Raw genomic sequence first — 15,982 nt, 5'->3', positions numbered from 1 at the left:
CTCTGCAATAGAAAAAGGAGGATGAAAAGACAAGCTACAGACTGGGAGAAATACTTGCCAATCACATATCTGAGAAAAGACTGTTAATGGAATATATAAAGAATTATCAAAACTCAACAGTAAAAAAACAAACAATTCAACTAGAAATTGCACAGAAGATATGAAGAGGAAATTTCACCAAAGAGGAGATATAGATGGCAGATAAGCACATGAAAAGATACTCAATATCATGAGCCATTCAAGAAGTACAAATTAAAACCACAATGAGATATTATGACACACACATCAGAGTGGCTATGATAAAACAGATAGTGATAATAGCAAATCATGGTGAGGATATGAAGGAACTGGATCTCACACATGGTTGGTGGGGATGTAAAATGGTACAGGCACTCTGGGAGACAGTTTGGCAGTTTCTTATAAAATTAAACTTGTAACTACCACACAATCCAGCAATAAAAGCTCCTGGGCATTTATCCCAGAGAAATGAAAACTATGTTCACACAAAAGCTATTCACAAATGTTCACAGTAGGTTTATTTGAAATAGCCAAAATCTGGAAGCAACCCATATGTTCTTCAGTGGGTGAACAGTTAAACAAACTGTGGCACATCCATTCCACGAAATGCTCCTCAGCAATAAAAAGGACTGAACGGCATACATGGGGCAACCTGGATGAATCTTTCAGAGAATTAGGGTGACTGAGAAAAGCCAATCCCAAAAGATTGCATACTATGTGATTCCATTTATATAATATTCTTGAAATAAGAAAATTATAGAAATGGTGGGCAGATTAGTGGTTGCCAGGGCTTCAGCAAGAGGTGGGGTTGGGAGATTGTGGCTGTAAATAAGAAATATGAGGAGTCCTTGTGGGGATGGAAGTGTCCTACATCTTGACTGAATCAATGTCAGTATCTTGGTTGTGATTATGTTCTATAATTTTGTAAGATGTCACCACTGGCAGATCTGAGGTAAGGGTACCTGGATTACCTCTGTATTATTTCTTTTTTTTTTTTTTTTAAGATTTTATTTATTTATTCGACAGAGATAGAGACAGCCAGCGAGAGAGGGAACACAAGCAGGGGGAGTGGGAGAGGAAGAAGCAGGCTCATAGCGGAGGAGCCTGATGTGGGGCTTGATCCCATAACGCCGGGATCACGCCCTGAGCCGAAGGCAGGCGCTTAACCGCTGTGCCACCCAGGCGCCCCACCTCTGTATTATTTCTGCAACTACATGTGAATCTACAGCTATCTCAAAGTCAGAAGTTTAATTAAAAAATATAGGTTAGATCATTCCTCTGTGCAAAACTCTCCAGAGTCTTCCCTGTGCCCCTCATAGTATAAGGCAAAGTGGTACCAAGCTTCACATGACCTGGTCTCTGCAGGCTCTAGGGCTTACTTCCTGCCACTTGCCCCAGCTGCCTTTGTTTAACCACGTCTGCATCCTTGCTGTTCCTCACACACCAAATGCATAGTCAAAACTGAAACTCATTTTACTCCCCCTTTTACTTTGGTTTCCAGGAAACTTACATTTTGAGGCAAACAATTTTTAAATTCAAATTTATGGAGTACCTTTCAAGTGCCAGACCCTATTCTAGGTACTTGGGCACTGTCAGTGAACAGATCAGATAGAAACCCCTGCTCCTAGGAGCCTTACATCCTGTCAGGGGGAGACAGACACAATGTACAGGGGCTGTAATAAAGGAGCATGTTGTGATAGGGGATAGAGCAGGTTAGGAGAGATTAGGAGTGTTGGCCATGGGAGGGCAGGGCTGCCCTTGTTGAGCCAGGGACATCTGAGGACAGATTTGGGGCAGGCAAGGGAGTTAGATGAGTGGATATCTGGGGAAGAATGCCCAAGAGGCAGGGACATAGTTGCAGATGCCAGGCACAGCAGGAGAGTGTGTGTGGTGGAGCAGAGTGGAGGGTGAGGAAATGTTGGCTGACAGCTGAGGGCAGTGGGGGCAGGGAAAGTGAGCAGATCTTGATGGGCCTTGGGGGCCAGTGGGAGAATTTGGCTTCTCTCTGTGGGAAATAGGGAACTATTATAGGGTTTTGGGCAGTATGGTGACATGAATGGATTTAGATTCTAACGGGATGACTCTGCTGCTCTTTCAGGGCGCAAGGGCAGAAGAAGGAGCCCATTAGGAGGTCACCCCATTGACCCAGGAAAGGGTGATGGTGGTATGCACCAGAGTGGTGGGGTGTGAAGTGGTCGGATGCTGGATATGGTTGATGGTAGAGCTCACAGGGCTTGCTCACAAATATAGATGTGTGACATGAGAAGGATACCTGGAAAGGTGGCATTTGGTGGTCAGGGTTGGAGAAACCATCAGGGACTTCAGGTTGGGAAGGGTAGGAGGCTGGAGGTTCCTGTTTGGACGTGTCATATTGGAGGTAGGAACAGGCCATTTCATGTGGGTTGGGGTTTGGAACTGCATTTAGGTGGGTGGATGGGGTTACCAAAGGGGACACAGAGGGACAAGGACCTGGGACTGAGGCTGGGCCATCTGGTGTCAAGAGGTCAAGGAGAAGACCCCCTTCTTTCAGAGTAACTGAGAAGAGCAGCTTGTCAGGTGGCAGAGAACCAAAGGAGCCCTGGGCAGATAGGGTGACACATGTCAGATGTGGGGAACACTCGAGAGGACACTGGCGGCAGGACTGGGGCAACATGGAATGGCTGGTGGGTGAGAGAAGGGCAGGCAAAGCCTGTCCGAAGCAAGTGGAGACAGTTAGGATGGCGGTCATGTTTTCCTGCAGAGAGAATCAGGGCACGTGGTGGTGTGAGGTAGTCCGCGTTCACTGTGGTCGGCCAGCTTGCTCCCAGCTGGCCGCTGCGGGGGCCCGCCTGTCCCCGTCAGCCCACCCTTCCTGTGACACAGGCGCCCAGAGCGGCTCCCAGGGAGCGTGGTCTGCAGCCGAGGCCGTCATCAGATATGGGAAGAAGGTAGACGTGGAGACATAAAACACTGTCTGAATGAAGGGCAATCGTATTTGAAGTAATTTGAAGATTGACAGGAAATTCATAAAGGGGATATGGAGTTCCATTTACAACAGCGGGAGATTGCCTTGTCCATAGCTTCCTGACCTCTGGAAGAACAGAAGTTGCTGCTGGCAGAGTTCCCAAACATGAAAATGTAAAATGGAATTGAATAATCTCTCCTAAATCAATTTTGTGAGCCAAATGACCTACAGAGGGATGTGATACAGTGCAGGTAGGCGATGCAGCGCTCCATCTGCTGAATACATTATGACAATTGGTTGTGGAGATAACCAGATACCGCTTGCCTTCGGTTCCTGGGAGTCTGGTAATGCCCTCTCCTCAGCCTCCACAGAAGCGTCGTGGGGAAGCATGCCTCTTTTTCTGGCTTTGGTGAGCTGACTGCATAGTCTGTCAGCGGGGCCACCTGGGGCGGGTGTGGAGGGGGCTCTGTCCCAGCGACAAGGCCTCTGCCTGCACTTGTCATTAACACTGGTTATTGCTGTCTGTGAGACACGGTTCTAGACTTTGCTTCCTGCTGCCCTTTCCGTGATCAGCCAGGTGCCGTGGTTAACCATGGGGACGAGCAGGGATGCTGCTGTTAGCACTTGGTTCGAGGAGTGTCTTCGACTGGAGGCTCAGCCGGGCAAGGGCTGTGGGTATCGTGGTGCTTCCGTGTAGTGGCACAGTTAGACCAGGCACAGTGGGAGTCACACTGCAGGCATGGTGGGTGAGGGACCAGCCAGGGCCATAGCAGGCAGGGCCCCTCAGCAGCCAGGGACGCTTGTGTTGCCCATCCTGAGCTCACTCAGCTGGATGGTCCCCGTGTGCACATGGAGAAAAGATTTCTTAGTGCTCCTGAGGGAGCTTGGCAGTTAGTGGCTGTGTTTTTTATTAGATTCTCAGGATGACTGAGCACATGTTTCCACCCGGTTTCATGCTTTCAAGGCATTTCAGAGCTTTCTTGGCTGTGTGGTTGGCAGAGAAGGTGCCTGCCAGTGTGGACTTGTGCTGGGGACACCTGGGCACCTGTGGTGCCACAATCCAGGAGTCTGGAAGTGTTTTCTGTAAAGATCCCACATAGGAAATATTGTTGGTATGTGGGCTACATGTGGTCTTTGGTATGTTCTTTTTCTCCCTCCTTCAACCTTTTAAAAATCACAGAAACCATTCTTATCTCATAGACGGTACAGAAGCAGGAGGCATGCTGTAGTTTATTGACCCCTGCATAAGGCAAGCCGGCAGAAATTGGCCTTAGCTTCACTAATTTGGTTCACTTAGGAGTGGGAGAGGCACAGAGAGTGTTCTGGTGTCGGGACCGACCATTGCTTTTGTCTGTGTGCATATTGTCTACCTGCCTTAAAGACTCTTCCACCATTCCGGATGCCCGCTCTCCAAACAATCGCTTGCACCATCTTGTTAGCAGCATTGTGTTTTAGAAAATCCACCTCATTACTGGAAAACAGTTGTAATGAATTTCAGCAGATCCTTTCTCCTGGAACAGTGCTTCTCCGCCCTGACTGCGCATGAGAGTCACCTGGGGGCCTTTTGCAGCGCTGCAGTGCAGTCAGGCCTTGTCACATCTAGGAGATGGTTTGTCCCTTCTCTTGTGTGCTGCCTAGGTGTCCGATGGGGCAGATTTCATAGTAGCCAGAGTCTAACACTCCGGTGTGTGAGAAGAGCTCACTGTTGCCACTCAGTGTGGGCTTTTTCCTTCTCTCCTGAATCCCCTCACCCTTCTACCCAGTTCCCCCTTTGTTCCTCCAGCCCCCTGCCACATGCAGTAAATGCTCTAAAATGAGGAAGTTTTGGCTTAATTAGCAAGTGCTGGTTCAGTTAGCACAAACCCCAAACGGCATGGGCTGGCTTTTTAGCTGCTTAGATGAAGTTGTAGCCTAGCCGGAGGAGAGAGGCAGGGCTGGTTACCCTGAACATGGGGTGAGCTTACCAGCTTTTGGAAGACATGAGAAAACACCACTGCATTCCTCTTCTCTTTCTTCTTCAGTTTGATACTGTTCTAGCTCCCAGTGGGACTTACAACTAGGAATTGGATGTTTATTTATAAACACACACACACACACACACACACACACACACACACACACACGATATTTATCTCTGCAAGCTTTGATCCAACAGAGGTGAAAGTGCTTAGGGGAAGGTTGGTAAAAAGATGACAGAAAACTCATGGTTATGAGATTTGTTAGCACACTTACTTTTTGTCTTTTTTTTTACAACTTTTATTTCTAGGCCCCTGAAGCCTGTCTCTGTTACTCTTCCTGCTGACTGAATGTGCATACGTGTTATTAATAGCAGGAGTGGGAAAGAAAGCATGCTTTCTGCTCTGAAATATTCCCTCCTAGAAACCTTGAAATTGATATACTTTTTCATCTCTGCCTTCAGCTCAGGATGTGATCCCGAAGGGTTGGGGTTGAGCCCCGCATCAAGCTCCCTGCTCAGTGGAGAGCCTGCTTCTCCCTCTGACTCTACCACTACCCCTGCTCCACTCTCTCTCTGTCTCTCAAATAAATAAATAAAATCTTTTAAAAAAATGCATATTGTGATCCAGTAGGTTTGAGGCCTGTGAATCTGCATTCCCAGTGAGCTCTTCTGGCCCCATTTTGAGAGGCTCTGGGCCATTGCACATGATCCTCTGAGGCATAATGAGATAGATTCCGGAGGGCAGTCAGCAATCACAGTTGTATTATTAGGAGCATGGAATCCAAATGATGGAGGTGATAGTCCTGCTTCACCCTGTGCTGCCTGCCTGTTAGGCTCCTAGAGGGGGATCAGAGAGTGAGGCTGTCACTGGCGTGTGCAGACAGGTACAGTGTCAGAGGAGCGACACCCAACCATTTGCTAGGCCGCAGTGCTGCACACTCACTCACACGCGCTGCCTGTGACTGCTCATGCAGCCCTGGGAAGCTCGCTGCCCCTAGGGGTGGAAGACAGGGAGACAGAGAAGTCAAGAGGCTTGTCCCTGGTGACTGTGTCAGGATTCAGCCCTGGCTTCTCCGACTGCTGAGTCTGGCTGTGCTTCACCAGTGAGTACCAGTCATGGTGGTTGTGTGTGGAAGGAGCATACTTAGGGTCACAGCTCCATTACTGTGGGGGGGAGGGATGGGGCTCCACACCGGAATGTGTTCCCGCAGAGGCTGGGGCCACCTTGTGGGAGGAGGTGGCAGTAGGAGAATGCCCAAAGCACTTAGGTTAGGTGACTTCTAAAAATCACCTCTGGTTCTCCTGCGAGACTTTTGAAACCCTGTGCACCAAACTCTGTGTTGATCAAGAAGCCAGGGATGGGAGTATCACTATTTTCCTGCTTCAGGTTTGAGAACTGTAGAACCTTTGGAAGCTGAATGGGGATTTTCCTAATATTGGGTAAATAAAGGGAAAAGGATCACTTAAAAAATGTAGTTTCATCTAAGTAATCTTAATGAAAACAGAAAAATAAAATCAGTGTCTCATTTGAGTCAAAAAAGAAAAGCCAGCAGCTCCGGCTTATGTGTATGTGCGTGGGCGGGGATTTAATAGAGTAAAGGGTTAATCCTTTCAAAGGTTCAGAAATACTTTTAGGGAATTAATGTCCAGGATCTAATGGCATATTGATGATTGTGATGCATGTGGTTCTGTAAAAGCTTTTAGACCCTGGCTCTGTTTCAAAGGCACAGATTCAGGATGACTCCTGAACTTTCTCCATGTAGGAAGAATCCTCTGTTCCCTCAGGAGCATTTGCACTGTTCACATAAATGTCTGCTTGACCAGTGAGCTCTGCTCACAGCTGGGCGAGGCCCTTGCTGGCAGGCCACTTTGTTGTATACCTGGCTGTGTGCAGGGAGGGCAATGGGCCTGGAGCAGAACGCAGCGTGGAAGGAGAAGCTGGCCCCCGCTTTGGTGCCTGGCGGGTGGGAGTTCAAAGACTGCCTCCACTGCTTGCTTGCTGTGAAGCTTCTGGGCCTCAGTGTCCACATCTGGAGAGTGGAAATAATAGGCCCTGTCTTGCCGAGTTGGTGTGAGGAGAGCAGTCGTGTATACACAACGTCTAGCCTGTTGGCAGTGCTCAGTAAAGAAGGCTGCTGCTGAGGCCATGACCAGCAAGGCAGAAGAGAGTTTCAGTGTGTCCAGAATTGAAACCCTGCCTTCTAGAATATTCAGTGTCCTATGCTGAATACTCAATGTAAGATTTAGAAATACTGTTGAGGCGAAGCTGGTGCTGTTCTGCTTCCATTATAACTAAGTAAATCAGAGAGAAAACACTTGCTGTCTTAGATACACTGCAAGTTATGTGGTGGCCCAAATGATAAAATCTTGAGCATTTTCTATAAACTGGGACCTTCTAGCAGAAACACCTTTTCTGTGACTCTGCAATATCAATGTCAGAAGCGACCGGACCATCTCTCGGAATCTTACAGTGCTGCAAGAAAGTTGCTGTCTTCCTGCCATAAGCAGACTAATGAAAACTTGGTGACCTTGGTCTTTTTTTCATCTTTAGTTACTGGTTTTCTTAAAAAATAAGCTTCTTATTTTAGAAGAGTTTTAGATTTGCAGAATTATTACACAGATAATACAGAGAATCTCTGTATACCCCACAGCCAGCTTAATATTGTATAGTATGTTTGTCATAATTAATGGACCAATATTGATATATTAATACAAGTTCATACTTTTGATTTAAGTTTTTCTCTAATGTTGTTGTTCTTTCCTAGAATCCCACCCAGGACACAGAACATTCAGTTGTCGTATCTCTTTAGTCTCTTCTTGGCTGTGACAGTCTTTTAAACTTCCCTTGTTTTTGATGACCTTAACCGTTTTGAGGGCTACTTGAGGGATTCTGTAGAATGTTTCTCTATTGAAATTTATCAGATGTTTTCCGCAGTCTTAGTCTGGGGGTGTAGGTGTTTGGGAGGAAGACCACAGAGGTGAAGGCATTTCCATCATATATTAATACTGTATGTGTGTGTGTATATATATATATACACAACACTCTATCACTGACTGGTCAATGTTGACACGACGGTAGCCATCTGGCTGGGGCGTGTGTGTCAGCTATCTCCAGTGCACACCTGCTCTTTCCCCTGCCCACACTGTCTTCTCTGGGAGAGAGTTGCTATGCACAGGTCATGCTTGAGCAGTGGGAGCATATGCTCCCCTCTCTGACCATGGAGTAGCTCCAGAAATTGTTTAGAACTCTCTGCTCAGGAGATTGGCCTGCTCTATCCCATTTGTTATATTTTTTCAATCATTTGTTCGTATCAGTATGGATCATGGATGTTCATTCTAGACTTTGGTTTATAGTCCTATGCTGCTTTATGGTTTATAGTCCTATGCTGCTTTATTTGCTCTGTTGCTCAAATTGTTCCAGCTTAGGCTGATGGGAGTCCTCTCAGTTGGCTCTTGTGTCCCTCCGGTAGGCCCCATCATTGTGTACATGTGTTTGTTTTGCTTTGTTTTGTTTTGTAAGCACCTCTTTTCTTTCTGATGCTACGAGACACTCCAGGCTCACTGTGTGTATATCCTGCCCCTGGCCCCTAGAATCAGGACCTGGTCCCTTTTATTGGAGAATGGTATAAGAAGCCATCACTGAGGTGCTCTTGGCTGACAGAGCAGAGGAGATACATGTGTATATGTTAGCCTGTGTATACACACGTTTCTATAAATACTTCCATATGGAACCATCTGTGTCGACACTAAGCTAAACGTGAGTTCTTACTGAATCCATCACCACACGGGTCATTGCAGCTTCCTCCTCTTGAGTATGTGTAACGCCCTCCGATAGTGAGACACCTGGCTCCCACCTTCCGCCATCCACTCAGGTGCTCCGTTCCTGTGTATGTGTACAGCAGTGGCAGAATTAACTGGCACCCCCTGGAAAGCCCCCTTATCAACTGGAGTATGGTCCTTATGGGCTGCACTCAACTGCAAAGAGACTTAGGTCAGCACCTTATTCCCTGCTCCCTTCAGGGAGCTTGTTTCCTACATTTGTAATACGGTTAGATTCTTCCATTGCATTCCACATTCCATCCTGGGATTCCCCCAATATCCTAAATGGCCTTTAAAAAAAATGCATATATTGAGGTTTACTTTTTGTGCTGTAAAGTTTTATGGTTTTTGACAAATGCTTACTGTATTATAGTCACCATCACTGTGTGATACAGAATGGTTTCACTGCCCTGAAAATCCTCTAGGCTCTGCCTGGTCAGCCCCTTGCCCAAGCCCCAGATAACCACCAATCTGTTTTACATCTCTGCAGTTTTGCCTTGTCCAGAATGTCACATAGTTAGAATCATATAGTATGTAGCTTTTTCAGACTGCCTTCTGTCACTTAGCAATTTGTATTTAAGATTTGTCTGTGTGTGTGTGTGTGGGAGAAGCTTGATAGGGGCATTTCTTTTCATTGCTGAATAATATTCCATTGTATGAATGTACCATGGTTTGTTGATCCATTCACCTATTGAAAGATGTCTTCATTGCTCCCAGTTTTTGGCAGTTATGAATAAAGCTGCCCTAAACATTCACGTGCAGGTTTTTGTTTGGACATAAGGTTTCAGTTCATTTGGGCAAATACTGGGAAGCACAATTGCTGGATTATGTATAAGGCTGTGTGTAGTTCTGTAAGAAACTGCCAAACTGTCTTCCGAAGTGGCTGAATGATTTTTCATTCCCACTAGAAATGAATGAAAGTGAGTTCCTGCTGTTGCACATCCTTGTCAGCCTTTAGTATTGTCAGTTTTTAACATTTTAACAATTCTAATAGATATGTAGTTGTATTTTGTTTTATTTTATTTTTTTTAAAGGATTTTTTTACTTGGGAGAGGGGGGAATGGACAGAGGGAGAGGGAGAGAGAGAATCTCAAGCAGACTCCCCACTGAGCACAGAGCCCAACATGGGGCTTAATCCCACAACCCTGAGATTGTGACCTGAGCCAAAATCAAGAGTCGGATGCTCAACCGACGGAGGCACCAGGCTCCCCTTCATCTAGTTTTAATTTGCAGTTCCCTAAATCCCAAAATTTGAGATTTTGCTGTGTTTTCATTTGGTGAGTTAGTTTTGAAGATTGTCCTGTACACTTCAAGTAGACTTTCTCTTTTCCAAATGATCTGTGTCCAAGTCTTCCATTGACAGTACAAGCCTCAGCTTAGTTTGTGCAGCATTTTTTTTAGCCTGAGCTGTTTTCATGATCTACATTTGTGGACTGATGATGAGGCGCCATTGTTAGCCAGGGTTGTTTCTGTACACTTGGCCCTGCAGTGTTGCTGCTTTCTCAGCGAGAGCTGCACGTCAGCTCCCAGCAGCACATGGGAGCTTGGGGATAAATGTATTGTCTAGACTTCAGGAAATTACTCCAAAAGTAATACAGTTCCAGATTTCCATATGCCAACATGGCTCTGAAGTTTTCTTTGGCATTCTGTTATCTTTCTGATCAAACCCAAGCAAGGAAGCCCCTTAGCTGCGTGTTCTGGGTTTTCTGGCTTTGGCCTGCAACCTGCCTCTCTAGTTCAACTTACTGCTTCTCCCTTTGCTTTCGCTTCTGTTCCAGCCCAACTGGACTGAGCCCCTGACCTTGTTCTTGTTTTCTATCTGTCAGGTCTGCCCCTCTGCACACTCCGCATAGCCAGTCCTGCCCACATGCCTCGTCTGTCCACACGCTTCCCTTGTCTACCCAGGAGGACGCAAGTGCCTTCCTGAACGTGTAGCTCACTGTTACCTTTGTGAGGCAGAGGGAGACTGCTAACCCACCTGGTGTTGTGGCCATTAGGGCCCACATCTCCTGTTTCTAACACAGCATGGGCCCCTCGAGGCTGTGCTGCACCCCTTTCACTCCCTGTGCTGTGCCTTCTCTGGAGGGCCCAGCCTGAGTGATGAGTGCCGAGAGCCCAGTGCAGGCGGGGCCCTTCTCTGCATGCCACCCACCTGGCATCTCAAAGAGGGGTCTTCCGGAGATGAGGGTCTGCATTGTCTTAGCTTGTGGGCTTTTAGAGATGGCTCTCAGAGACAACGATGCCCACGAGAAGGATGGTGAAGATGTACCGCCACGTGACTCTGACTTGACCTGGGCAGCAGAAAAACCTTGCCCGCTCAACCCAGCTTTTCTCCTGTTTGCACAAACACACATGTACCCTTTTAGTCGTATGCAGATTGCTGTCCTCAGGATCTGGTTCTTTATCTGCTTCCGGGTCTCCTCCCAAAACCTTACCAAAGAAGGAGCCTACACGACTCTTATGGCCCTACCCCTAATTTCGGTTTTTGGTTTTTTTCATTTGCCTGCAGTGGGTGTTCTCCTTGTTGGCTTGGCTCGGAAGGGGGCCTTTTGCCAGGGCCACCGATAGTGGGACATGCACAGAGCCACTTGCTCACAGTCTGGTCGTGTCCATACTTTGCCTCAGCGTAGGGGTTGGGGAATGTAATGGGTTTATGTTTCTGCCCTTTGGCTTTCTTGCCCCAAACAGGCTGGCTGTCTCCACCTTGTCGGATGCTCTGCCTTCCCTGCTGTGTCTCTGTTCACTTCGGTGTGGCTGCTTGCATCTCCACGCCCCTTGCCACTTCAGGGCTCTCACCCTTTCTCTGTTCTGATGGCTCCCTCCCTGGACCTGTCCCATCAACTCTGGACTCAGGTGTCTTGTCACCTATTTGACATCTCCACTCGCGAGGCAAACAAGCATTTCATACTTACACATCCGAAACTGAGCTCTTGAGCTTTCCACTGTGGCTCTAAGCCAGAAGTCTTGGAGCCTCTCTGATTTCTACTTCTTATCTCAAACCCTACATTCAGTCCTCCAGGAAATCTTGTGATTCTGGGCACCCAGCGAGTTGGCGAGACCATCAGGTCTTAAGATTGGATTTAAACAATACAATACAAAACCCATTCAAATGCTTCTGATAACATTATCTGGGAGAGAGTTTGATGATATATGTGAAATAAATATATTTGGCAATTGAAGCCAGCAAAACTGGTGCAGCTCCATCAGTATCAGATGAGTGCATGTGGCGACAAAAGCTTTGTAATGTAAAATGTTTATATATGATGATAAAAGAAAACAATCATAAACATAAAATAACTCAGTGTGTGTGTGTATATATGCAATAACTGAACCTCAGAATGTATAGAAAAATTGGCTGATTTACAAGGAGAAATTGATAATTCTGCTATCATATAGACAATTCTAATGTTCCTTTCTCAGGAATCGATAGGTCAGATATAAACACGTACATGAAAGTACACAAGATTTAAACAAGCTGTAGTTCTTCGTTGTATAAAAAAAACAATAACCAATTGGAGAATACATATTCTCTTGAGGCACGTGAAACATTTCAAATCTGACCTTGCATTTGGTCACAAAGTAGACCTCAAGTTCTTTCAGACCCAATCCTCTGACCCAGTGAAGTTAAGCCACAAATCAATCATAGAAGCACAGAGAAGGAAAGTTTATGTATTTGACACTTAAAAAAACACTAAAAATCATTCAAATCACAGAGGAAGTCACAATGGAATTCTCCAGAATTGACTGATTATAACAATGTAAATTAAGGTTTGTAGAGGGTGACCATACTGGGGGGGAGGGTTATATCCTTAGAGTTACCTATTTGAAACAAAGGCTCAAAATTGATCAAATAAGTGCTCAAGTTATGAAGTTAAGAGAGCAAAAGAAAGTATAAGGAAGGAAATGGTAAAGGGAAGAACAGAAATTTGTGTAATGGGAAACAGAAAAATAGAAGTAATAAAAGCTGCTTCTTTGTAAAGAAAACACAAAATTTTCAAACCTTGGGTAAGATTGNAAATGGGAAACAAAGAAAAATAGAAGTAATAAAAGCTGCTTCTTTGTAAAGAAAACACAAAATTTTCAAACCTTGGGTAAGATTGATAAACAACTAGGAAGAGAAGGCATGTGTAAACACTGTTAGTTATATCTTGTTAATGATGTGAGCGATCAGCATTAAAGATGGCATTTGTTAATTACATGCAAAACCAAATCCTGGCAGGGCTTCACATGGGTCTTTAAGAGTTGATCCCAAAATACAGGTAGAAGAGTAAGGAACCAAAATGGTAGGTTAAAAAAAAGTCCTGGGAGACTTGCCCTTTCAGATGCCAAAGCTTATTATACAGGTGTAATGGTGTTATTGGCCCAGGGATGGACAGATATGTCCATGCAGCAGAGTTAGGGAACATACACCTTCCTACCCTCATACTCCCCCACACCCTATACTCATACCCTCTCGCACCCCCCACATCACACCCCCATGCCACACCCATCCACTACCTATCTACACCCCCATGCCTCCTCCACTCACAGCTCCCCCACACCTTATTTCCACACCCTCTCACATGCCCTGATGCCTCCTACCTACACCACACACCCCATATCTCCTATACCCACACCTCACAAACACCCTCCACTCCCCCGCCCACACCCACCCACCTGTATGCACCCCACTCACACCCTCCACAACCCCACTCCCCACATCACACCCCCCACCCACCCACCACCTATCTACACCCCCAGTTCCCCCCACACTCAAATCCCCCACATCCCACACATCCTACACACCCCCATGCACACCCATTCTCACACTTGGGAATGCATAATATTCGAGGTTGTATTATAAGTCAATGGGGAAAGGATGGACTTTTTAGTCAATATTGCTGGGATAATCTTCTACCCTATGGTAAAGATAAAATTAGATCCCTACCAAATGCTTCCTATATGAGACTGAATTCTAGATGGAATAAAATCCTGAGTGTGAAAAGCAAAACTAACACTTATAGATGAGAAGACAGAAGACTTTCTGTGGCATCTGGGTGCAGATGAATTTCTTAAACCAGGCACAAAAAGCACTAACTGTAAGGAAAAAGACTGGTTTGTTTGACTATATTATATAGAAAAATCATCTGTATGGTAGATTTTTTATAGAATGAAAAGAGAGACTACAGACAGGGGGAAACATTTGGAAGTCACATAACATGAAAAGGATTAATATCAGAGATCTAGAAGGAATAAGCCTACAATGGATAAAGGTTGACAATTCAAAATGAGGAAACCAGAAAGGTTTTTATAAACTTGTGTGAAAACTGATTTTTCTATTAATCCATGATATATGGATTAAGACAATGAGAGATCTTTTCATATTCATCAAATTGGCAAGCATGAAGTCAATTAATACATATTGGTGAAGTGTGGGAAAAATGGGAACTCTTACACCTTGCTCTTGGAAGTACTGATTGGTATAACTGCTTTGGAGATGAATTTGGTTACGTAAGTAAGTGGAAAATGTGCACATAATATGACTCATCAATGCCATTTTCAGGTACTTGCTCTGGAAGATGTTGGCAGGTGCCAAGGATATCAGCATACTGTGCTTGTAATAGTAAAATGGTGGAAGCTATCTAATTGGTCTCAGTAAGGAGATCCAGGCATCTGTTTTATTCACACAGTCAAAAATTATTCAGCATCAAAGTGAATGAATTAGATCTACGTGTATCAAGATGCATAAATCTCAGTAACAGTGTTGACTATAAAAAGCCAAGTTAGCAAGTAGGGGTACATTATGGTATCTTTTTTGGATATTTACATAACCAGTAAAGGTATAAACACCTGAATTAAGTAAAGATGGTTTAGATTTTGTCATTACAAACCTATAGGGAAGGAGGGGTTATCATTTGGGTCTAGGGCTTTAGTGATATCTGTGTGCATTTTTGATAGAGTTATGAGGCAAATAAAGCAAAATGTTGACTACTCTTTCTTCTTCATGGTAAGTACATAGATTCCAATTATGTTTATTTTTTTAATTTGAGATATAAATTAGCACCCCATTAAAGTGTATAATTGAATGGTTTGGTATATTTTTGGTATATCACAGAGCTTTGCAGCCATCACCACTATCTAATTTCAGAACATTTTCTACTACCTAAAAAGAAACACTGGATCATTTGCATTACTCCCCCATTCTCCCCTTTCTCCAGTCCCTGAATACCATTAATCTATCTTTTGTCTCTCTCGATTTACCCACTGTGGATGTTTCAGGTACATGGAATCATACAGTATGTGGCATTTTGTGTCTGGCTTCTTTCACTTTGCATGTTTAGAGTTTCATCTATGTTTTAGCATGTATTAGTACTTTATTCCTTTTTATGGCTGAATAATATTCCATTATATGGATATGCAACATATTGTTTATCCCTTCATCCATGAGGAACATTTGGGTTGCTTCCACTTTTTAGCTATTATGAATAATGCTGTTATGAACATACGTGTGCTAGTTTTTGTGTAGATGTATGTTTTCCATTCTCATGGTTATAGAGGAGTTGAATTGCCGGGTCACATGGCAATAACATGTCTCACTTTTTAAGAAACTGCCAGCATTTTCCAAAATGGCTGTACAGTTTTACATTCCCACCAGCAGTGTGTAAGGGTTCCAGTATTTTCACATCCTCACTAATACTTGTTGTTGTCAGTCTTTTTGATCATAGCCATTCCAGTGAGTGTGAGATGCTGTCTCACTGTGATTCTGATTTGCATTTCCCTGATGACTAATAATGCTTAGGATATTTTCAAGTGTTTATTGGCTGTTTATATACATTCCCTGGGGAAAGGTGTATTCAAATCCTTTGCCCATTGTTTAATAAAATTGTCTTTTTATTGTTGAGTTGTAAGGATTCTTCATATATTCTGGATACTGTTCCCTTATCAGATTTGCAGAAATTTTCTCCCATTCTTTGGGTTGTCTTTTTACTTTTTTGGAAGAGTCCATTGAAGCACAAAATTTTATAATTTTGATTAAGTCCCATTTATTTATTTTCTTGTTTTGTGGCTTGTACTTTTGGTGTGACATTTGAGAAACCATTGCCTAACCAACGGTCATGATTTCACCTGATTCTAGGAGTTTTATAGTTTTAGCCCTTGCGTTTAGGTCTTCAATCTACTTTGAATTAATTTTTGTAGATAGTGTGGAGAAGGGGTCCGAATTTGTGCTTTTACACGTGGATGTCCAGCTGTCTCAGCAGCATTTG

The sequence above is a fragment of the Ailuropoda melanoleuca genome, chromosome 1 (assembly GCF_002007445.2).
Source record: "Ailuropoda melanoleuca isolate Jingjing chromosome 1, ASM200744v2, whole genome shotgun sequence".
In the NCBI taxonomy this organism is placed as follows: domain Eukaryota; kingdom Metazoa; phylum Chordata; class Mammalia; order Carnivora; family Ursidae; genus Ailuropoda; species Ailuropoda melanoleuca.
The sequence above is the reverse complement of the archived record's forward strand: the minus strand, read 5'-3'. Positions refer to the sequence as shown.